Raw genomic sequence first — 25656 nt, 5'->3', positions numbered from 1 at the left:
TTAACTGATACACACATTTTACAATGAGTACGTAATGGCGTACATCTGTTGACCATGACAAAAGAAGACTACGTTAGCATATACTGCAATGTCACAGGCTATCTTACTCGTACAACTCCAAGAAGAAGACAGAGAAATTAATGTTCGTTCTGTATTATTTATACTAGTGGTATATTCTTATCTTTGCTGATATTTATCGTCTGTGCGGTTTCAGTACTCGCCGACACAGATATTATCCAAAATAAATAATAAAAAATATACATAATTCCATACAATAACAAAATATGATACACACTGTTTTCTCTTTACTACAAAATATGTCTTTTGCTAAGGGACGTTACAATGCCCCCTGGCAGCAATTGACTAACGTTAAGAATGTTCGGCAATATGCTGCCACTAACGTCCGTTTTGTCATTGTCTATCACCTTGTTTGGAATATTCACTGTTCACTTCTTTGCTCTTTTACATTATAGCTTTAGTTACACTCTTTATAGTTTTTTCACACTTTGCGAGGTGACCGTAAACCTAGTCCAAGGGTCATTACAGTTTTCTGGCTCCCCCATTTGGGCTACGTGCGGTCAGAAAACCTGGGAAAACTGCGCCGGAGCCATGGTCATCTCGCATGGTTTGTCTTAACACACAGTTTGATTGTTCATCAAAAACGGTTGGACTTTATCTAATGTTCACAGATAACAAAATGTTATTTATGACAAAATGTTAAACCTTTAGTCCCCTTGTTAAAAATGTACCTTCTACACTCTTTCACATTTGTGTTCTATGTCACAATGAAAGTCAATCATTCAACAGTTTTACAGTAATGTAATGGATTGTCTCTACACTTACTCACGACAAATGTTCTACCATGGTATGGCATTCGTGTCCGTTTGCTTCACTAATATGACGAAAACATATCACATATATTATTGAACAAGTGAATGTTTTGAGTTTATACACAGTAAATTAAAGAAAGAAAAAATGTTTGTCACGTAATTTCGTGTCCAATAAATCATTTTCATATTAGTACATTAACAACGTAGTTGGTAATGTTCGGTTGAATGTCAACAATGTCGTACGGAGCGGGCGGCGCGAAGCAATTGTTGCGTAGCGTCGTCTGGAACGCGGCGTGCCAACGGCCGATGAGGTCGACGACCTGCTCGCAGTAACAGCGACGGCGTGCTGAGGTGGCGCTCGAGCAGTCGCGAACCGCGCCGAACCATTCACCAATGTCGGCGTGTTGCAGTGGTTTCCCGCGACCGGCTGGCTGGCGGCACGGCACCCGTCTCTGCTTCTCCACATGGCTCCCCGTCGTAACGCATGAAACAAATATTCCACAACGGTGTACTGTCTTTTAAGGATACAAATTATTAGCTGTGGAAGAAAATGCACTTTGGTTAAAAGCGTTTATTGTTCATTACGCCGTCGCTTCGCTGGTATGCACAGGCTGTTTTGGCGTGATAACGGGTTTCTTGTGACACTGGTATTTAGGGTTCGTCACACACACATAGTACTACACACTTTCATTTGTTCTCACGGTCGATACGCTGCCAGAGCGTCTCTCAACACGCGAATAGTTTGGGTTCACACACACACTAAATGTTTCCGTCGAGCGATGTTTGTTTGTATCGACTCCGAACGGACCACTGACTACCGTTTTTACTCACAGTGTATTGTTCGTTGAGCACTGCACTATGACAGTTAGTCACTCAACACTTAACTTATACCGACGTTTATATTGGTGCAGATACAACAGTCATTTTCTGTCCCTACTACACACAATATTCCGTCCTTTCCTAGATTGTTTATGCACACAGTTTATTTTTAAAGCATAACTTCTTAGCATAATCACTCTCATCTACATTGAGTCCATTGTGTTTACCTTGTCATTATACACTTTTAATACTATTACTAGACATATATGGCTTTTTTGTAATTATTTAAAGGTGTGTGATTTTTGGTACATAGCTTTCTTTTCCCTTTTTCAGTGTAGCTTGCCAGGTTATCACCCATCTAGCAAACAGATTTTACCATGTGCATGACAGCTTGACTTGGGCATATTGCTCAATAAATACTCCATTTAGTACTAGTATTATTTTTAATGGTCTGTCCTACAGGACTACAGTGTAGTTTCCGCGTAACTCGATTCGCGTACCGCGTAATTAATATTCAAGAACGTGTACCAAGTACACAGGCTTCAATTGAAGCATTAATACGTACAAAGCATAGGTTACACGGAACGGGTTTGGTTTTGATTGAATTCTGCTCCAGTGTCGTTCTCAGATCACTACTGGCGGTAAACATTACATCACATAATTATTTCGTACTACAAAGTCAATTTTTGGCTAGTAGAGACTCTCTCTCAGGGTTCCTTAATTCTAACACAATTACATCTGTTACATTATTATATGAGATTTCATCATTAATTGTACTTACTTACTACAAATGAAAAATGATTCAAGAAATTAATCATTATTTTATCAACAAAAAAATTATTCATTGCTTGAAGAGCATATAGTATTTTAATGACACTAACTGTCTGTAAACAAAGTCTTCAATTTGCCTGCTATTGCTCAGTTTACTGATTCTACTTCCTCAAGATTGTAACTATACACAAATTCTTTCTTAAAACTAACATACTTATACTCTACAACACAATTGAAATCTTCTTACTACTACTATTTACATCAGACATGTCACTGAATAAATAATTTTACTATTCCATTCCAACATCCTTCAAATCTCTTTGGCCACTACTTCCCTCCTCGACCAAGGGATGGAGTAAGATGCGCGACAGTATGTTTTGTGGGGCGTCACCTCTATGTGATAGTGGTACCCTTTGACTATTCCTGGTCGGTCGGTAAATACCATGTTATATTCTGATAGCAGCTGCGTCAACTGTTGCTTTTGTATGTTGCTTAAACTTTCAGATTCCTGTACTTTGGTATGAAATTCATCAACATTTGGTTCAAAATTTCTATCTTCTATATTCGGATAATAGAGATCCGTCACAGGTGAATAATCATTGAGGTGTAGTACCCAGGGGTTCCTACATTTGATATTAATTCGATTGCAACATGGCACAAGTACCTCCTTCGATTTCATCATAGACAACTCAATCCTCCTACCTTTATTAACTATGCTTAGTTTTCCCGAGGAGAGGTCGATCACTGCGTCCCTCTCACGGAGAAAATCTACTCCCAAAATGCAGGCCACCTTTAACCCTTTAACAATGAGGAACGAGCTCACTATGGCTTCGCCCTCCTTACAAATCTCCACCTGCACCTGGTACTTAACTAATTGGCTCTGTGCACTTATAGCTCCAGACACCTTGCAATTATTAACCGGAAAAGTCGGTATGCTACGTCCCTTCCCTAGCGCTTTAAACAACTCTGTACTCATTACACTCACTGAGGCACCTGTGTCAATGATTATATTCACTGCAACATCATTGATTTTCGCTTCTATTATGGCTTGCACATTTTCGTTGCTATCTTTCTTACATTCATGCGGTTCGGTCAGTAGATCTTTATCCATACTGATACCGTCGTTGTATCGCAGCATATGTATTCCAGGGATATTATTGTCATTCGTGTTGCTCTCACTCCACCCCTCGGCCAGCGATGGAGAGCATATCGAGGCCGATTCTAGTTTGTTGGATGGCTTACTTGCGAGGTACTTGGACGACTATTGTCCGCGACCTCTACAATGTTTACGTTTTGGTTTGTGGGCCGCCACGACTGCGCAATAGGCGCGTTTTGCAGTGGTGGTCTGTTGTTATCGTACCGGTCATTACCCTGCCGTTCTGGGCTTGGTCGCTGATTCTGATTCCAATTACGATTACCGTCATTGTAATTGCTATGCCACTGACCTCGCGCATTTTTCCAGCGGTTGGTCCCTGGCAGTCCGGAATCGTACCGGTCGTCAAATCGACGCTTTTTATTATGGGACGGTTGACCATACCCGTTCTGACTTCTACCGTTATTACAAGTTTGCGAATGCTCTTGCCGCTTGTTACCACCCCCACCATTTCCATGGTTGTGGTTTTGTGCACTATTATTTCTGTCATGTTTACACCCTGATCCATTATTCCGCGAGTGATCACACGCTGCTTTTGCGTCTTCCTGGATTAAGTCTATTGAATCTAGAACAGACAGGAAATGTTCCATGTCGCTTTCTGGTACGTGTATTAATTTCTCTTTGATATGAAGGGGTAAATGTGATTTTAGGAGTCTTATTATGTCTCTTGGTGAGATAGGCTCGTCCCAGAACCGCGTTTTGTTTATGTACTTCTCGAAATACCGTCTCAGATTCCCAAGACGGGGTGAGTACGGTTCGGGATTGTATACTTCTTTTCTTAGCCGCTCTTGTATACAAGGCGACCAGTATTTCGACAAAAACGCCCTCTCGAACTGTTCATATGTCATGCAGCTGTCTGCTACTTCCGTAGCCCACAATGCTGCATCACCCTGAATGTATGACATTACGTATTGAATTTTCTGTGCTTCGTTCCACACACTAGGCAAGATATTTTTAAAGCTTTTTATGAATACTACTGGGTGTACTGACTTCCGTTCAGTAGTAAACGTTTGAAATTGCCTATTTTTTATCAAACTTTCTTCAACTAATATTTTTGAACTATACTGGTTTGTTCCTGGGACAGAAGCTACAGCTCGTCGCATTATCGCCTAAAGATTCACCATTGTTGCGTCGCGTATAAGTTTGTGCGTTGCCAAAAACATTGGCTGTTGGCGACATAGTTTCATGTTCAAGATGTTTGCTACTTTGTGCTAAACCCTTTTCCAAGTCGGATATCCGCTTGTTAATATTCACTTGCCACTGCGGTATATCCTCACTGAGTATTTGTTTGATGGTTTGCACGTCGTTCTGTACCTGACTATTTACTGCGGTACTGAAGGATTCGGAATCTCTATCTGCTATGGCTGCTTGTACCTTAGGATTAATATTTTTTTCGATCTCACTCTCCTTCACTTCTAGCCATGAGTTGAACTAGGTTTCAATTTTAGTTGCTTGTTCGTTCCACTTCTGCTCTACAAGCTGTATGGAATCTGTTTCTAGCTTTTCTAATCGGTTGGCTAAGACACCTATCTCGTCTACCCTGTTAGTGTTTGCTATTTGCAGGTTGTTGACCTGTACAGTCAACTCCTGCACGGCCTTAGGTATCGACTCATAATTCTGGTTCATACAGGCAATCTCTTTTTTCATATTTTCTAACGATTGCATAAGTTGCTGGTCCCGCTCAGCTTGCTGGGCAAGTAACTTTTCCTCTAGCCTGCGATCTCGCTCAGCTTGCTGGCGATCTCGCTCGGCTTGCTGTGCGAGAAAGATCTCAATTTTTTCGTCCTTTTCAGCTTGTTGTTGCGCAAATTTTGCCTGGTAATCCAGCACGCGCTCTAATATCGCCTGAAGTGAATATCCACCAGGCAGGTTACCACTCTCTGGTTCCTGCTTTTCTGGAGGTGGTGTAATTTCTTTATCTACCTCTCCTTGAGCACTGGTGGGCGGTGGCATCACTTCCTGTGCCCCTGCCCCCACATTTTCTCATGGTATATCCTCAAAGAGAGTACTCGTACTGCTTAATGCACCCGTTTCTACATTTCCTGCACTAACTAATGGCTGTTCCTCAGTATCCATATTGCTCGGACGTTGACTACGCAATATAACCATATTCATAAATTACCTACTCGAACACATGATCTGACAGTTTTTTCACTTGCACACAAAATATGTTAATTTATCTACAATACACTGCACACTAAAAATTGCTATCTACAATCAACTTTGTCCTGTCATAAACACTAACATCAAACTACACACCACTAGCGATATGAGATCACTTCACTGGAGTTAAGCTTCTACAAACAGGACAACCACACTGTAGTCTTATCTTTAATTTATCTGATCTCGGGGTTCGGCTGCCCCCGGATTATGTAGTCGTTACAGTTTCTCAGTACTATCAGGATCGTTTCCTCTGACTCGCTTGCAGTGGTGCGTTTTTTCATGAAAAATTTTTGAACATTCATTAATACATGGCATTAATCATGATACACATACATACATTTATCACTAAATACATACATATATATAACAATAGACACTGAAAGAAATTACATAAACACCTATTTTCGTGGCCACTGCAAATTCGGGCCCCGCGTTTTTTGGGCGACAGTTTCGCGACAGTTTCACTTTTCGTAAGACTCTTTTTTTCTATTATTTTGTTTTATTATTACTCGCGTAATAACGCATATACGAAAAGAGCCGCGAAATACCTTTTAGTAATGCTGTGCCTTGTATTTCTTTATAATCATTAATTTTTTAACAAAACAGAATATATTGGGTTCTTATTGTTCTGTATCTGGCTTACTATTAAAGGAACATTTTCCGTTACTGTAACTCACTATAAAAGTCAACATATCTTCCCTACTTTATCGTTATTGAAAATGAAAATTACTTTGTTATGAATACTGATGTTACAGTTCACGAAGATTGTTCACATCAAAATTGTGCAGTGGATTTTTGTTAAGAGTAAAACACCAATAATTACCACGGCTAGCACAAGAACATGAGACTATTGTCGGAGAAAAATACGTTTTTACTATAAGGTTTGCCAGACCAGAACTAAGCACAGCAAAATTCCTATTAAGTTACGAAGGTAAATTATCTCTTTTGTACTGTTAGCAATATATTATCAGCAGCCCGCGTCAACCTGCAAAACACATCATAAAATCTGCTGCTCGGCTCTGCAAGTCCGGAAGCTGAAAGAGATGATTTTATTTCACTATTACCTTCCCGCTTCTTTGCGGTATGATCGATTTCTTTTAATGCAGTTTGAATGCGCCGCGGCAGCGGCTCGTTCGTTCGTAGCGCAGCTCTGCACCACGGATAATATTTAAACATCTGAAAATGTCTCAAAAGGATGGGATAATATTCCAAGCAAGCTACTACAAATAATAAGGCACGGTTTCATTAAATAACTCTATTCAAACCATTCAAATATGTTAACTGATACACACCTTTTACAATGAGTACGTAATGGCGTACATCTGTTGACCATGACAAAAGAAGACTACGTTAGCATATACTGCAATGTCACAGGCTATCTTACTCGTACAACTCCAAGAAGAAGACAGAGAAATTAATGTTCGTTCTGTATTATTTATACTAGTGGTATATTCTTATCTTTGCTGATATTTATCGTCTGTGCGGTTTCAGTACTCGCCGACACAGCTATTATCTAAAATAAATAATAAAAAACATACATAATTCCTTACAATAACAAAATATGATACACACTGTTTTCTCTTTACTACAAAATATGTCTTTTGCTAAGGGACGTTACATTACATAAAGAAAGGATTATTCTGCTATTTAAGGGATTTATGAAATTGTTTATTTAATAAAATGTTCTAAAGCGAAGTTCATAATATGACTAATGCAAGATAAAATACGCGGGATGCTGACGTTTAGATCCGCTAGCTGATGGCTGTGATGGATCTCAGCCAGTCAGAAGAGAGAAAATTCATCTGCGTTTTGTGGGCTAGAGGATTGATTTCTGGAGTCTGAAAGACATTCGAGTCTCAGACATCGTGTTGATCGGACGCGTTACCACTGAGCTCTGAAAAGATGCTTTAATTTTGAGCGATTTGGTCTTAAAAAGATCGCGGAGTATCCTGAAGTGTTAACGGACAGACGATAAAGGCGAAAGCGTAAATTTAGGATTTTTTGTGTCAAATGTGAACTTAAAACCGCGTGACGTATTGTACAAATCGTCACCTACAAGTGATAGTTCGAGGTGAACAATTTGTAGAATATTGACCGAGCACAATTTGTAGAATATTGACCGAGCATTCTATTTACAGATAATCCGTGGGTAATTTTTCCGGTAACAGATTAGAACGTAAAACAATTCAGAAACTAAAAAATAAAAAGTCAATAGGCTTCGATGAGTACTGAAACAATGCATAGGGCTTATAGAAGGCCCCTTAACTAATGTAATAAATGAATCCTTCACATCAGGGACATTTCCAGAGCATTTAAAACAGGCAAGAGTTGTTCCTTTGCTTAAAAAAGATAATGCAAAAGACATAGAAAATTACCGGCCCATTTCTCTGCTGTCAGCATTCTCAAAAATAATAGAAGCAATTATGAAAGACAGATTAATGGTTCAAATGGCTCTGAGCACTATGCGACTTAACTTCTGAGGTCATCAGTCGCCTAGAACTTAGAACTAATTAAACCTAACTAACCTAAGGACATCACACACATCCATGCCCGAGGCAGGATTCGAACCTGCGGCCGTAGCGGTCGCTCGGCTCCAGACTATAGCGCCTAGAACCGCACGGACAGATTAATGAAGTACCTGAAGAAATACAATCATTTAAGCGAATTACAGTTTGGTTTCCGAAGTGGCAAAAATAGGGAGTCAGCCATAGTAGAATTCACAAAATTTGTACTTGATGCTCTTGATAAAGATGAGTGTGTCACAGGCATATTTTTGGACCTTTCTAAGGCGTTTGATACAGTCGACCTCAAGATTCTATTAAATAAATTAGAATCATTAGGAATAAGAGGGGTAACTAACGACTGGTTTCGATCATAACTAAGAGAAGGGTACAAAGAGTAGGGATAACACATACTTCAAATAGGTCTAAACATTTAGTAAAACACTTATCAGAACCAAAATACATTAATATAGGGGTTTCACAAGGTAGCATATTGGGACCAATACAGTTCCTGATATACGTCAATGACTTTCCCAGTAGCGTTACTCATGGTGAAAAAATCCTCTTCGCTGATGACATCAATATTATAGTCACTGAGAAAACAAGAGAACTTCTTGCCGAGAAAGCAAATGAAACTCTCAAGGAAGTTTATGATTGGTCAGTAAGTAATAAAGTGACATTGAACATAAAGAAAACTAATGCCATGAATTTCAATTTGATGAGAAAAAATGACAATGTTAAATTAACTGTAGATGCCACCTCCATAGACTGTGTTACAAATGCAAAATTTCTAGGAATGAATATTGATTCTCAGTTGAAGTGGTGTGAGCACACAAAGGTACTTGCAAACAGAATGTCATCAGCATGTTATGCCCTTAGAATCCTATCATCACTTTGTAACATGCGGTGTCTTTTAGTTACATATTATTTATATGTACACTCAATTCTTAGCTACGGAATTCTTTTTTGGGGAACAAATGCACAGAATATGAACAAAATTTTCAAACTCCAGAAAAGAGACATAAGAATAATAACCAAAAATCCTACTCGAGCTCATTGTAAAGATCTGTTCAGAACACGGAATTTTAACTGCTCCATGTGAATACATTTACCAGTCAGTTTTACACATCAAAAATAACATTGGTAATTACTGCACAAACAGCTCTGTCCATGACCATGCAACAAGTGATAGACTCAACTTACATTTACCAAGAAAAAATAAATATAAAACTCAAAACAGCATTTTCTACCAAGGAATAAAACTGTACAATAAATTACCAAAAGAGATTAAAGAAATTGCCAAAACACACTTATTTAAAAAGGCAACTAAAAAGTACCTGTTATGCAATACATTTTATACATTGAAGGATTACTTGTAAGTAGGCTGTTTAGGTTTTTATGTTGGTAACGCCATGTAGCGCTCTATATGTAAATCACTGACTGTGCTGTGTGTAGTCTGTGGCTGGTTTGCATTGTTGGAATTTGCTATTGTAGTGTTGGGCAGCTGGATGTTAACAGCGTATAGCGTTGCGCAGTTGGAGGTGAGCCGCCAGCAGTGGTGGATGTGGGGAGAGAGATGGCAGAATTTTGAGAGCGGACGATCTGGACGTGTGTCCATCAGAAAGAGTAAATTTGTAATATTGGATATCATGAACTGATATCAAAATCTTTCATTTACTGACTATGCCTATCAGTAGTTAGTGCCTTCAGTAGTTAGAATCTTTTATTTAGCTGGCAGTATTGGCGCTCGCTGTATTGCAGTAGTTCGAGTAACGAAGATTTTTGTGAGGTAAGTGATTCATGAAAGGTATAGGTTATTGTTAGTCACAGCCATTCTTTTGTAGAGATTATTGAAAGTCAGATTGCGTTGCGCTAAAAATATTGTGTGTCAGTTTAAGAACAGTCATTTATAATTTTTCTAAGGGGACGTTTCATACTTAGATAAAACAGAGTAGGGGTTTGGGAAAAAATGTTATACAAATAAATAATAATAATGATTATAAAACATCCAACATTCCGCATAACACCTTCACACTACGTTTTTCCCCTTCTTTTTTCCTTTTTTATAAATACTTCCCCCAAGATATGTGTAGCACGACACTAACACCTTTACCTCCTTCTGAACTCAACATGTCAACCGTAATAGAGGGATGCTGATTCCGTTTTTCAGGATAACAAATGGGAAGCTGCGGTACTGAAAATGGCCCAGAGATCACCAGTGTGTGTGTGTGTGTGTGTGTGTGTGTGTGTGTGTGTGTGTAGTGAGTGAAGTGTTATGAAACAATGCGTGTATAGTGCGTGCTGTGACTGATAGTGAGATATCAGTGAACAATGTGGCATTACATTATTTTATAAGTTATTTGTAAAATAAGTATTGTATACCAGGAGTAAATCTAATGATTGTCTCTAACTAGAAGTCTGTAAATATATGTGTATATGAATTAGCTTATTTTAAATTGATCTAAATTTTTAAATACTTTGACATGTCCTACATCCTCGTAAAAAGAGATCTGCAGATGAATAAAGCTGCTACTGCTACTACTACTACTACTACTACTACTACGTTGTATATCATAAGCTGGCTTTGAGAGTGGCTGTGCTTACGCATGAATGTCGTAATTTTAACTCCAAAACAATTAGGACTTGGTAATGAACGTTTATACAAAGATTGAAAATACATGGGAATTTCTACTGGGTGACTTTCATTTAATAGCTAGCAATACTTGGGACTACAAGAACAATTTTTGCATCCAATGGTGGCTTACAGAAAGTAATGTGGACTTTGTAGTGAATGTTTATACAAAGACTAAAAACATATGAAAATTTTCACTGGATGACTTCCTCTAATTTAATACCTAGCAATACTTGGAACTAGAAAAACAATTTTTGCATCCCATGGAGACTTACAGTGCCACTGGTTTCTGTTACCGCTTTTCCATTGAGAAAACATTACTCGTTTTCTTCATGTCAGGTGTGTGCCACATGAGAAGAAGTGTGTGAACGTCTAGTGTGTTTAGGAAACAGCTATAGGCAAGTGGCTCACCAATCCTCATCTTGCACCGTCAGTTCCTATTTCTGCCACTTACCATTCACGTTTTGAATGGATGGGTCAGTAGTAATGCAAAAACAAATGTAAACATTAAAAAGTCTCAGTCTCGCCGCTATCCGAGTCTTTTTTCGTGAAAGAAAGAGATATGCGTTATTTTTTTTGCAAACCTACGTCCGTCTGAATCTGCTTCTGTATTCATCCCTTGGTCTCCCTCTACGATTTCTCTTCTCCCAATTCTATTCGGTACCTCCTCATTAGTTACGTGACCTACCCATCTAATCTTCAGCATTCCTCTGTAGCACCACTTTTCAAAAGTTTCTATTCCCTTCTTGTCCAAACTGTTTATTGCCCGTGTTGCATACAAGGTCACTGAGAATTAGGCATTTTAAAGTGCTAAAATAGTAACCTGCATCTCGCGTGCGCCGCTGTGTTCATGTTGACAAAGCCGGCAGCTGTGTACGGTAATCGGCAGTAACTGCCAGCCCCCTGAAGTGACCAAATGAATGCATGTAGCGCCTGTACGGCAGGCACCAGTTGCACAGTGTGGCCGCGTGACAAAGAGCCAGAGCTCCATCTGTCCGGTCCCAGGCCAGACTGCACTCTGCATGCGGCACAAAGCCACTGCACCTCGCATAGCTGACTACCGGGAGCAGCAATTCTGATGGCAGTTGGCACGCGTGCATTGTGCGTGAGCACCGCTGGCTCATTTAGCTGTAGGCGTGTGTGTGCCGGAATGGAGCCATGTGTTGGACTAGAACTGGGTAGCGTAATGGGACTGGAATTCGGATCGTTACACTCTTGTGGCAAACATTCTACGACGTGAGCCATTCTGGAATCGACGAATGCAGTGCCGAGGGTTCAACAGAGACGACTTGCTACAGCTTCTTTTGTAGCAAGCATAAATTAAATCATGAATATTCTTCTGCTCCTTTTCACTTCAAAGTCTAGGCAAGATGCTTGTTCCAACTTTTCAGATTTAAGACCGTGTTTCTTTCTGTCTTCCATCGTCTGCGTCCCCGAGGGCTTGTATTTGTTTACAATGATTGGGACTCTGACTTCCACCGTAAGTTTAAGATGATGCCTCCACTTCTCCCTGTGATCTCCTACTTTGTCTTTGTTACTAAGCCTTCTCGCATATCATATATTCTCGTTTCTTACAAGATCCCCCACTGAGCAAACATTCGTAGTTCTTAAAAATCTTATTTCATTCGATTGTATGCTGCCTTTGTCTTTTTTTTTTTTTTAATCCAAGATTTACTGCCTTAGAGCAAGATAAGAACAGCTATTGTCTTGTAAAACTTTTGTGTTTTTCCTCTTCTTGTTCCTTAAGATTTTATTTATAGTTCCACTTACGAGATGAAATTTATTGATTTTATTATATGCATCATTATTGTTATTCACGTTGATATCGCACGCTAAATATCTAAAACTGAAGATATTTTCCGGTATTTTGTCTTTAGTAAAAATTCTTGTTCCCGTTGGGTGCTTTCCACAGTCAGTGAACACTTCACTGCTTTCTTATTCCGTATTAGAAGACCATGTTGTTGTTGTGGTCTTCAGTCCAAAGACTGGTTTGATGCAGCTCTAAATACTATTCTATCCTGTGCAAGCCTCTTCATCTCTGAATAATTACTGCAACCTACATCCCTCTGAATCTGCTTACTGTATTCATCCCTTCGTCCCCCTCTACGACTACTCTTCTCCCATATCTGTTCAGTACCTCCTCATTAGTTACGTGATCCACCCATCTAATCTTCAGCATTCTTCTGTAGCACCAATTTTTGAAAGTTTCTATTCCCTTCTTGACTAAACTATTTATTGTCCGTGTTTCACATCCATAAATAGCTACACTCCATACAAATACTTTCAGAAAGGACTTCCTGACACTTAAATCCATACTCGACATTAACAAATTTCTCTTCTTCAGAAACTTTTTTCTTTCCATTGTCAGTCTACCTTTTTTATACTCCCTACTTCGACCATCATCAGTTATTTTGCTACACAAAGAGCAAAATTCTGTTACTACTTTCAGTGTCTCCTTTCCTAATCAATTCCATCAGCATCACCTAATTCGACTAGATTCCTTTATTCTCGTTTTGCTTTTGTTGATGTTCATCTTAGGTGCTCCTTTCAAGATGCTGCCATTTCGCTCAACTGCTCTTCCAAGTCCTTTGCTGTCTCTGACAGAATTATAGTGTAATCGGCAAACCTTGACGTTTCTTCTCCCTGGACTTTAATTCCTACTCTAAATTTTTCTTTTGTTTCCTTTGCTGCTTTCTCAATCTACAGGTTGAATAACATCCGGGTCAGGCTACAACCCTGTCTCACACGCTTCTCAACCACTGCTTCCCTTTCGTGCCCCTCGACTGTTATAACTGCCATCTGGTTTCTGTACAAATTACAAGTAGCCTTTCTCTCCCTGTGTTTTACCCCTGCCACCTGTAGGATTTGAAAGAGAGTATTCCAGTCAACATTGTCAAAAGCTTTCTCTAAGTCTACAAATGCTATAAACGTAGTTTTGTCTTTCCTTAACTTATTTTCCACGAGAAGTTGTACGGTCAGTATTGCCTCACTTGTTCCTACAGTTCTCCGTAATCCAAACTGATCTTCCCCGATATCACCTTCTACCAGTTTTTCCATTCTTCTGCAAATGATTCGTGTTTGTATTTTGCAGCCGTGAATTATTAAACTGAAAGTTCGGTAATTTTTACATATCAGCACCTGCTTTCTTTGGAACTGGAATCATTATATTCTTCTTGAAGTCTGAGGGTATTTCGACTGTCTCATACATTTGGATCACCAGATGGAAGAGTGTTGTCATGGCTGACTCTCCCAAGGCTATCAGTAGCTCTATTGAAATGCTGTCTACTCCCAGGGCCTTGTTTCTACTTACATCTTTTACTGGTTTGTCAAATTCTTCACGCAGCATCATATCTCCCTTCTTATCTTCCTCTACGCCCTCTTCCATTTCCATAATATTGCCCTCAAGTACATCTCCCTTGTACAGACCCTCTATATACTCCTTCCATATCTCTGCTTTCCCTTCCTTGATTAGGACTGGTTTTCCATCTGAGCTCTTGATATTCATACAGGTGGGTCTCTTTTCTCCGAATGTCTCTTTAATTTTCCTGTAGGCAGTATCTATCTTACCACTAGTGATATATGCTTCTACATTCGTATATTTGTCCTCTAGCCATTCCCGCTTACCCATTTTACGCTTCCTGTCGATCTCACTTTTTAGACGTTTGTATTCCCATTCGCCCACTTCATTTATTACGTTTTTATATTTTCTCCTTTGATCGATTAAATTCAATATCTCTTGTGTTACCCAAGGATTTCTACTAGCCCTCGTCTTTTTACCTACCTGATCCTCTCCTGCCTTCACTATTTCATCTCTCAAAACTACCCTTTCCTCTTCTACTATATTCCTTTCCCCTGTTCTTGTCAATCGTTCCTTAATGCCCCTCTGAAACCTGCTACAACCTATGTGTCTTTCAATTTATCCAGATCCCATCTCCTTAAATTCATCTCTTTTTGCAGTTTCTTCAGTTTTAATCTACAGTTCATAAACAATAAATTGTGGTCAGAGTCCACATCTGTCCTGGAAATGTCTTGCAATTGAAAATCTGGTTCCTAAATCTCTGTCTAACCATTATATAATCAATCTGAAATCTCCGGCATCTCCAGGTCTCTTCCACGCATACAACATTCTGGCATGATCCGCAAACCAAGTGTTAGCTATGATTAAATTATCCTCTGTGCAAAATTCTATCAGGCGGTTTCCTCTTCATTCCTTTCCCCCAGTCCATATTCACCTACTACTTTTCCTTCTCTTCCTTTTCCTACTATCGTATTCCATTCCCCCATGATTATTAAATTTTCGGCTCCCTTAACTATCTGAATAATTTCTTTTATCTCATCATACATTTCCTCCATTTCGTCCTCATCTGCGGAGCTAGTTGGCATATAAACTTCTACTACTGTGGTGGGTGTGGGTTTCGTGTCTATCTTGGTTACAATAATGCGTTCACTACGCTGTTCATAGTAGCTTCTCCGTGTCCCTATTTCTTTACTCATTATTATACCACGATTCACCATTATTCTTCTCTTTTTGAGCTTCCCATGTTTATGTTTATTTTGAAACACTCGTATAAGGCCTTGACTTCTGTACTAGACGTACTGGATATCATTTTTCTTCTATTATTGTCATAGTTAGTTGCTGATGACGGATTCAAATCTTCCCCGATGTCAAGCAACATGTGTTTCTAGTCTCAATTCGCATCATTTGCACTGTTTTTCAATTTTTTTCTGAAAACATTACTTTCGAGAGGCACCTCTTCCTAGATGTATCACAAATTAAAAACGCATTAATTGTTGAAAGATTATATACGTAAATGCGCTGACCACATTTCTATCGTTTCAGCATTAGGCTCCATTCAAGTTATGTCTTTGTATTTATTTAATGGAGGATGGCAAATTAATCCAATATATTAACTCAAAAGTGATTTGTAAAAGAACAAAACGTGGTCCATCGATGAGATTTGATGTTAAGAGATAAGATATACCATTTTTGGAATATCCTGTATAATTATCAGATAGCTGCTCTCAACTAAGCATTTGCTTTAACTAACTTTCCGCAGTTGCAGCCTAACATAACCACCATGCATAGTCAGAATGAGTTTTGTTTCACTATTTCATGATTCGATTTGGATCGACAAAAAGATAGGGACATGTCAAGCTTTGATCATTTTCTTCTGCGTGGGTCCCACAGCCTCAATAATTCTGAAGAAGGACATGTTTCAACCAATGTCTTCAGAACACACACAGTCTGGTGGAAAAATGTCGTTCTTCTAATTTCAAGCTTCATTGTTTTACAGGAAGTTACTGGCGATGGTTTACTATGGCCGAGTAACTACAAGGGCTATACGAGACTAAAAACACTAGAGGGAAAACTTTTCTAACGAAAAATGGTTTTCAATTAACTGCATTTAAATTGAAACCACAATTTTAATTAATTTTCCATGTTATCATCTTCCATGTCTTACATTTATTTAACCTACATACGGGTTTTGTATAAGAGTTCCATAGTCATTTTTTACACTGGGGCCCACAGCAACTACAAATTTCTCGGAAACACTCTTTTTGCAATATGAAATTGTATGATTTAATTTCATTCCCCTCCTGTGCGAACCTCTTCATGTCAGAGTACCACCTGGAACCTTATTTGCTGGATATATTCCAACCTGAGTCTTCCACTACAGTTTTTACCCTCTACAGCTTTTTTTACTACCAAGGAAATTACTCCCTGATGCCCTATCATTCTGTCCCTTCTCCTTGTCAATGTTTCCCATATATTCCTTTCCTCGTCGATTCACTGGAGAACATCCTCATTCCTTACCTTATCAGTCCACCTAATTCTCAACATTTTTCTGTTGCACCACGTTTCAGATGCTTCAGTTCTCTTCTTTTCCGCTTTTCCCGCAGTCCATCTTTCACTACCATACCGTGCTGTGCCCCAAACGTACATTCTCAGAAACTTCTTCCACAAATTAAGGCCTATCATTGATACTAGTAGACTTCTAGTGACCCGCAATACATTTTTTCCCAGTGCTGGTCTTCTTTTTATGTCTGCCTTACGCCGTCTGTCGTGGGATATTTTGATGTCTAGATAGCAGAGTTCCTTAACCTCATCTTCTTCATGATCACCAATTCCGGTATTAAGTTTCTCGCTGTTCCCATTTCTGCTGAATCTCATTATCTTTGTCTTTCTTCAATTTACACTCAGTCTGTATTCTGTACTTATTAGCCTGCTCATTACGTTCAGTAGATCCTGTAATTCTTGTTCACTTTCACTGAGGACAGCAATGCCATCAGCGACTTTTATCATTTATATGCTTTGACCTTGAATTTTAATTCCAATTTCGAACCTTTCTCTTATTTCCGTCATCGCGTCTTTGATGTACAGAGTGAACAGTAGAGGTGAACGACTACACCCTTTTTAATCTGAGAACTCTTATTGTTCTCTCTTAGCTTTTGTATATATTGTATATGACCCATTTTTCGCTATGGCTTACCCCTACTTTTCTCAGGATTTCGAAAAACTTGCACCGTTTTACATTGCTTTTTCCAGGTCAACAATTCCTATGAACATATCGTGATTTTTCTTTAGTCTTTCTTCCGTTATCAACCGCAACCTCAGATTTACCTTTCTGGTGCCTCAACCTTTCCACAAGCCAAACTGATCATATAACACATGCTCAATATTCTTTTCCATTCATCTGTATATTATTCTCGTTAGCAACGTGGATTCATAAGCTGTTAAGCTGATCGCGCGATAACTCTCGCAGTTGTCGGCTCTTGCAATCTACGGAACAGTGAGGCTGATGCTTTACCGAAAGTCAGATGGCATATCACCAGACTCATTCATACATTTAACACCTCAATGTTAATAGCCGTTTTGTTGCCACTTGTCCCAATGATTTTAGAATTCCTGATGGAATGTTATCTATTTACTCTGCCTTACTCGATCCTAAGTCCTCCAAAGCTTTATTTAAATTCTGATTCTGACAACTGATAATAGATCCCCTATCTCTGCTATATCGACTCCTGTTTCTTCTATCACATCATTAGACAAGTATTCCCCCTAATAAAAGCCCTCATTGTACTTTTTCCACCTATCCGCACTCTCCTCTGCATTTAATAGTGGAATTTCTCATTGTGCACTTAATGTTACCATCCCTACTTTTAATTTCACCATTTTTTGACTTTTCTGTATGCTGAGCTAATCCGTCCGAGAATCATTTCTTTTTAGATTTCTTCACATTTTTCATGCAGCTTCCCTGCATTTCCTATTTATTTCGTTCCTAAGTGACTTGTATTTCTGTATTCCCTGAACGTTTTTGTACTTCATCCTTTCGTCGATCAACTGAAGTATTTCTTCTCTTACCCATGGTTTCTTCGCAGTTACGTTCTTGTATCTACGGGTTTCTTTTCAATTTCTGTGACTGCACTCTTTAAAGACGTCCATTTCTCTGAAATTGAAGGGCTACTGAGCTATTCATCATCGCACTTCTTTGTATATTGGTTCTTCCTGACTAGTCTCTTCAACTTCATACTCCTCTTCGTCACTACTAAAATGTGATCCGAGTCTGTATCTGCTTCTGGATACGTCTTACAATACAGTATATGATTACGGAATCTCTGCCTGAACATGATATAATTTACCCGAAATCTTCCCATATCTCCCGTCCATTTCCAAGTATAGCTCGTCCTCTTGCGATTCTTGAACAAGGTATTACTAGCTGAAATTTGTTGCAGAATTCGATTAGTCATTCTCCATTCCTAGTACCAAGTCCGTATTCTCCCGTAACCTTTTCTTCTACTTCTTCCCTCACAACCGCATTCCAGTCCCTCATGACTATCAAGTTTTCATCTCCCTTTACATATTGAATTACCCGTTCAATATTGACATATAGTTACTCTATTTCTTCATCTTCGGCTTGCGACGTCGGCATGTGTGCCTCAACTATCGTTGCCGGTGTTGGTTTGCTGTCGATTCTGGTAAGAACAACGCTGTCACTGAACTGTTCACAGTAACTCACTCTCTGCCCTACCTTTCCTGTTCATAACGAAACCTACTTCCTACTCTCAGTATACTATTTTCTGTTGCTGGTTATTACCCTATTCTCATCTGACCAGAAATCATCTTGTTTCCATTTCACTTCAGTGACTTCCACTATATATAGACTGAGCATTTCCCTTTGCAGATTTTCTAGCTTCCCTACCAAGTTCAAATTTCTGACATTCCACGCCCCAACTCGTAGGACGTCGGTTTTTCAATCAGTCTCCACCAGGAGAGCCGAATGGGGGACTAGTCTGAAATTTTTACGAATGGACAGATCGTCATGAGACTTTTTCATTTACATACCACATGCCTTGTGAATATACGTTATACATGTTTAAAGGAATAGTTTCCTTCCCGTCTGCATTCTCATGCCGTTGATCATTGCTGATTTAGGAGCAGTTTTTTCCTTAACCTCTGTCCGCTCCTCCGCCCTTTTGACAAGGCTGTTCGCTGAATGAGGCTGACTTCTTATGCCGTAAGTCTTCAGCCGCTAATGCTGATGATTTTTTCTTCAAAATTTAAGCAGTGGCAATATTCGAACTCAGGACCGAGGACGGTTGTGCTTTCCAATCAAAGACACTATTTCTAGACCACAGGTGCATCTCCCATTCCGTTATTCATTCAGAATTATGGACTATGTTTCACTAAATTTGAAACTCCCTTTTCGAGAACAATACCACAGCAGCTGTGGCTCCGTGTGTTGCGGCGCAATAGGATGACAGAAACGGCGAAATCGTCAATTTTGGAAAATTAGCTTTTCTTTAAATTCTTTTGGGGGTTGAAACTTCCTGACATGTTAAAAGTGTTATCCGGGCCGGGACTGGAACCCTGTGCCTTTGCTTTCCACAGCCAAATATTATTCCGACTGGGGTAATTTAGGGAAATAATGGAAAACCTAAATCAGGATGGCCGTACGCGAGTTTGAACCGTCCTCCCCCCCCCCTCCCCCTCGAATGCGAGTCCAGTGTGCTAATCACTGCGCCACCTTGCTTGCTGCAAAACTTATGGAGGAAGTAATTTTTTCACTGCCAGGTAATAAAGCTCGATGAAACTTGGACTATACATGGAAAAAACTATTATAGTATAGTGCAGAAGTTAACTGAAACAAATGCGCAATAGCCGAGCGGGGTAGCCGCGCACTCTTGGACATCTTGCCACGGTTCGCTCGGCTCCCTTCCGTCGGAGGTCCGAGTCCTCCTGCGGGCATAGATGTGTGTTTTGTTCGTAGCATAAGTCAGTTTAAGCAGTGTGTAAGCCTAGGAACCGATGACCTCAGCATTTAGGTTCCACAGAAATTTACCACAAATTTCCAAAAAATAAAAATAAAAACGCAATTATATGAACAGAAATGATATCTTTCATCAAAGACGGTACTTACGCTGAAGTTATCGTGACTTATGATGGCTCCTGTAACTTACAAAAGATGGGACATAGTTAGTAATAGGGTGTGTGGTCATCAAGGACAGGAATTTGGTAAGGAGTTCTTCCTATAGAACGTTCCATTCTTCCACCAAAAGTGGACCGAGAACAGAGTAAGGTATACAGCGGGTCAGTTCCTAGAAATCCTCACCCTCCACTTACCAGGATTACATCTACAGGGTGGTCCACTGATCGTGACCGGACCAAATATCTCACGAAATAATCGTCAAACGAAACTTGTCTAGCTTGACGGTGGAAACCAGATGGCACTATGGGTGTCCCGCTAGATGGCGCTGCCATAGGTCAAACGGTTATAAACTGCGTTTTTTTAAATAGGAACCCCCATTTTTTATTACATATGCATGTAGTACGTAAAGAAATATGAACGTTTTAGTTGGACCACTTTTTTCGGTTTGTGATAGATGCCGCTGTAATAGTCACAAACATATGGCTCACAATTTTAAACGAACAGTTGGTAACAGGTAGGTTTTCTAAATTAAAATACACAACGTAGGTACGTTTGAACATTTTATTTCGGTTGTTCCAATGTGATACATGTACCATTGTGAACTATTATTTCTGAGAACGCATGCTGTTACAGCGTGATTACCTGTAAATACCACATTAATGCAATAAATGCTAAAAATGATGTCCATCAACCTCAATGCATTTGGCAATACGTGTAACGACATTCCTCTCAAAAGCGAGTAGTTCGCCTTCCGTAATGTTCGCACATGCATTGACAATGCGCTGACACATGTTGTCAGGCGTTGTCGGTGGATCACGATAGCAAATATCCTTCAACTTTCCCCACAGAAACGAATCCAAGGACGTCAGATCCGGTGAACGTGCGGGCCATGGTATGGTGCTTCGACGACCAATCCACCTGTCATGAAATATGCTATTCAATACCGCTTCAACCGCACACGAGCTATGTGCAGGACATCCATCATGTTGGAAGTACATCGCCATTCTGTCATGCAATGAAACATCATGTAGTAACATCGATAGAACATTACGTAGAAAATCAGCATACATTGCACGATTTAGATTGCCATCTATAAAATGGGGGCCAAATTATCCTTCCTCCCATAATGCCGCACCATACATTAACCCGCCAAGGTCTCTGATGTTCCACTTGCCGCAGCCATCGTGGATTTTCCGTTGACCAATAGTGCATATTATGCCGGTTGACGTTACCGCTTTTGGTGAATGACGCTTCGTCGCTAAATAGAACGCGTGCAAAAAATCTGTCATTGTCCCGTAATTTCTCTTGTGCCCAGTGGCAGAACTGTACACGACGTTCAAAGTCGTCGCCATGCAATTCCTGGTGCATAGAAATATGGTACGGGTGCAATCGATGTTTATGTAGCATTCTCAACATCGACGTTTTTGAGATTCCCGATTCTCGCGCAATTTGTCTGCTAGTGATGTGCGGATTAGCCGCGACAGTAGCTAAAACACCTACTTGGGCATCATCATTTGTTGCAGGTAGTGGTTGACGTTTCACATGTGGCTGAACACTTCTGGTTCCTTAAATAACGTAACTATCCAGCGAACGGTCCGGACACTCTGATGATGTCGTCCAGAATACCGAGCACCATACATAGCACACGCCCGTTGGGCATTTTGATCACAATAGCCATACATCAACACGATATCGACCTTTTTCGCAATTGGTAAAAGGTCCATTTTAACACGGGTAATGTGTCATGAAGCAAATACCGTCCGCACTGGCGGAATGTTACATGATACCACGTATTTATTCGTTTACAGCGCCATCTACCAAAAAGCGAAAAAAGTGGTCCAACTAAAACATTCATATTTCTTTACGTACTACACAAATATGTAATAAAAAGTGGGGGTTCCTATTTAAAAAAACGCAGTTGATATCCGTTTGACCTATGGCAGCGCCATCTAGCGGGCCAACCATAACGCCATCTGGTTTCCCCCTTCTAGCTAGACGACTTTCGTTCTTTGTAGATTTTTCGTTTGATGCTTATTTCGTGAGATATTTGGTCCGGTCACTATCATTGGACCACCCTGTAGGAAGCCTGCGTGTGTCCTCAACAATCTCCACTAACCTGCTCATTGCCATTTACAAGAGCGCTGGAGATGTAATTGGACACTGTGTGCTGGGAAAGGCCTGACGTGAAACCGACCCAGCTTTACTAGCTACAGGCGTGCAGTTGGTAAGGAAAGCCTATAGCTGCCTCAGCTGCAACAGAACCAGGCATGCAGGATACTAAACATCCTTTTGTAAATGTGGGTGTTGAATGCAGTGTGGGTGTTGTGCAATGCAGGAAACAAAAAACCCATTATTCGAGGATACCCAATAATAATAAGATTTAAGGGGGGACTGCAACAACTTTATTAATATCCTCTCCTAAGGTTGTTCCGTGATTGAGTTTCTTGGACCTATGATGGAAGTGTGATATTAATAACGTCTCTAAATGTTCACTTGCTGCCGTTTTACACCAGATAGTTTGTTAATATTTTTCTTATTTTTATGATTCATGTTGTAACACGCCACTTCAGTAACGACTATACAATGACTTGTCCTCTCAACGGACTTTTGTCATTATTCTGAATGGAATGTCAATGAAGGAAATGTTCACTTTACTGAAATATAACATTTTTACTTAGTTGGGTGTCTTGAAGTTGGTCTCATTGCCTTCTTACAACTGAAACATCCAGGAGATGACTGTTCTTATTAGGCTTACGGCTATGGCCATAAGTTTTGATTGTGCGAGGAATATGTGCTGATTACAAGATTGCGAATATTCGAATCAATCACTAACAAAGAAATGAAATAAAACGTCAATAGTTTTAAATTCTCTTTTTTCAAGTATTCAGATGTCAAATTGACAACATTTAACACCTATTCCCTCCCCTGAGCCATTAACTGCAACTAAAAAGCTCTCTTTCTACAGCATGACTTGACCCTATTAAACGAAAACTTCCCACCAAGTGCGAACAAGAAGAACGACATAGATCATATGTAACGGAGATTAGATAATGAAGCGAAACAGTAAAAATTTAAATTTACAGATTTTTATGTTAAGCTTCGAAATTGTAATAAATACATAAAATATAAATGGGTCAGGATGAAATAGTGAATTTTAGAGAGTATAGTTCAATACGAAGTTTTCTACTTATAAATGAAATTACCGATCCCAATTGGTATCGAAGGTTTCAGAAAGTGTATCAGACTAGATTACACCACAATGTAGCAGATTTTTTTGTAGTGCCGCCTTCCGCTAAGTATTAATAATAAATAGCTATTCGCTATCTAATAATGCATTATGATCTGCACAGAATGTCGAGCACCGGAAAAACAGTCCTGACTAAGCAGCAAACGACCGTTGCCACCCTCACAAAAAAAAATCCACACGTACCCCTAGCACCTGTTCTGTATTGCGAGAGAGATGTAGATTTGATTTTCACAGTGGAATAATTGTGCGTAAAGCACGAAAAACACGGCAGGCAAGCGATCAGGTCTTGTTAATGCGTTTTACACCCGGCATGAAACAAGTCGATAAGCATGCAAGCTGCAAAGTGTACGTGTTGTTATTGACCAATTTACACGCCAGGCACAGGATGCCACAATGAGATCTGCTCGCTCGTTCGTCGTGTATTTCCTGTTTTAGCTGCCTCACGTGACTGGTGGAGCTACGCCACAGCGAGGCCGAATCATTTAGTACTGTGGTGCACCCCCGTGTACCGCGTGTTGCGTGATAGGCATCTACATCTACATTTACATCCATACTCCGCAAGCCACCTGACGGTGTGTGGCGGAAGGTACCTTGAGTGCCTCTATTAGTGTTCCCTTCTATTGCAGTCTCGTATTGTTCGTGGGAAGAAAGATTGTCGGTATGCTTCTGTGAGGGCTCTAATCTCTCTGATTTTATTCTTATGGTCTCTTCGCGAGATATACGTAGGAGGGAGTAATATACTGCTTGACTCCTCCATGAAGGTATGTTCTCGAAACTTCAACAAAATCCCGTACCGAGCTACTGAGCGTCTCTCTTGCAGAGTCTTCCACTGGAGTTTATCTATCATCTCCGTAACGCTTCCGCGATTACTAAATGAGCCTGTAACGAAGCGCGCTGCTCTCCGTTGGATCTTCTCTATCTCTTCTATCAATCCTATCTGGTACGGATCCCACACCGGTGAGCAGTATTCAAGCAGTGGGCGAACAAGTGTACTGTAACGTACTTCCTTTGTTTTCGGACTGCATTTCCTTAGGATTCTTCCAATTAATCTCAGTCTGGCATCTGCTTTACCGACGATTAATTTTATATGGTCATTCCATTTTAAATCACTCCTAATGCCTACTCTCAGATAATTTATGGAATTAACTGCTACCAGTAGCTGACCTGCTATATTGTAGCTAAATTATAAAGGATCTTTCTTTCTATGTATTCGCAGCACATTACACTTGTCTACATTGAGATTCAGTTGCCATTCCCTGCACCATGCGTCAATTCGTTGCAGATCCTCCTGCATTTCAGTACAATTTTCCATTGTTACAACCACTCGATATACTACAGCATCATCTGCAAATAGCCTCAGTGAACTTCCGATGTTATCCACAAGGTCATTTATATACAGGGTGAGTCACCTAACGTTACCGCTGGATATATTTCGTAAACCACATCAAATACTGACTAACCGATTCCACAGACCGAACGCGAGGAGAGGGGCTAGTGTAACTGGTTAATACAAACCACAAAAAAATGCACGGAAGTATGTTTTTAACACAAACCTAAGTTTTTTAAAATGGAACCCGTTAGTTTTGTTAGCACATCTGAACATATAAACAAATACGTAATCAGTGCCGTTTGTTGCATTGTAAAATGTTAATTGCATCCGGAGATATTGTAACCTAAAGTTGACGCTTGAGTACCACTCCTCCGCTGTTCGATCGTGTGTATCGGAGAGCACCGAATTACGTAGGGATCCAAAGGAAACGGTGATGGACCTTAGGTACAGAAGAGACTGGAACAGCACATTACGTCCACATGCTAACAACTTTTTATTGGTCTGTTTCACTGACGCACATGTACATTACCATGAGGGCTGAGGAACACGTTCACACGTGGATTCAGTTTTCAATTACGGAGTGGAATAGAGTGTGTCCCGACATGTCAGCCCAATAGATGTTCAATGTGGTGGCCATCATTTGCTTCACACAATTGCAATCTCTGGCGTATTGAATGTCGTACACGCCGCAGTACATCTGGTGTAATGTCGCCGCAGGCTGCCACAATACGTTGTTTCATATCCTCTGGGGTTGTAGGCACATCACGGTACACATTCTCCTT

Source organism: Schistocerca nitens, chromosome 7, assembly GCF_023898315.1.
Source record: "Schistocerca nitens isolate TAMUIC-IGC-003100 chromosome 7, iqSchNite1.1, whole genome shotgun sequence".
NCBI classification, from domain to species: domain Eukaryota; kingdom Metazoa; phylum Arthropoda; class Insecta; order Orthoptera; family Acrididae; genus Schistocerca; species Schistocerca nitens.
This window is presented reverse-complemented; position numbering follows the sequence as displayed.